At 57.9% G+C, this 730-nt stretch overlaps 1 protein-coding gene across 1 annotated transcript in view; it reads left to right on the forward strand.

Moving 5' to 3' along the window:
* The window catches only part of LOC108448103 (claw keratin-like), a 3111-nt gene that overhangs the window by 451 nt on the left and 1930 nt on the right, over nt 1-730 (forward strand). The gene's annotated exons all lie outside the window — the stretch shown is intronic.

Consider the following 730-nt stretch of genomic DNA (forward strand, 5'->3'; position numbering starts at 1 on the left):
AGCCAGGAGGAGGCTGCAGCCCCTGCTGAGGGGTGGCCCGGCAGCCCCGGGAGCTGCAGGGTCCCCATCACCCCCCAGGGTGACCCTGCAGCCCCTCAGCCGGTGCCTTTGGGGTTTCCAGCACTGCCTCCACCAGCTCCCCCCTCTCTGCCATCCCACCCAGCTGTGCTGACCCTCGGGTGAGGGTCTGCCCTGCTCTGCCCAGCTCCGAGACTCCCCACCCGCCCTGGGAAGGGGGAACCTCTGGGGTGGAGCCCTGGGTTGTGCCTTGCTGCTGCCTTAGGATTTTTGTGTTTCCAGTGCACTGTAGCTGGGCTGGTTTGTCTCTTGCTGACACTGCCTACGGCCTGCTTCATCCACAATAAAGAACCTGCATTGCATGAACAATTTGGCTTCTGGTTGGTTTTTATGAGTTTGGTCCTCTGGTTTTCCATGTTGAGCTGGGATATGTTCACAGAACCCCAGGATCATTAAGGTTGGGAAGACCTCCAAGACCATCATCCAATCTTTGTTGGTCCCCACTCTGTCACCGTGCCCAGAGCTCTGGGTGCCATGTCCAGTTGTTCCTTGGACAGTTCCAGGGATGACAACTCCAAACCTCCCTGGGCAGCCCCTTCCAGTCCTGACCACCCCTTCCTGGAAGAAATTCTTCCCCAGATGAAGCTCAAACCACAACATTTATCATCAGGAGGCAGATGAATGACCAGGGCTTGTGAGAGGTTCCGCAGGT

The sequence above is a fragment of the Corvus brachyrhynchos genome, unplaced genomic scaffold (assembly GCF_000691975.1).
Source record: "Corvus brachyrhynchos isolate BGI_N302 unplaced genomic scaffold, ASM69197v1 scaffold787, whole genome shotgun sequence".
Lineage (NCBI taxonomy): Eukaryota > Metazoa > Chordata > Aves > Passeriformes > Corvidae > Corvus > Corvus brachyrhynchos.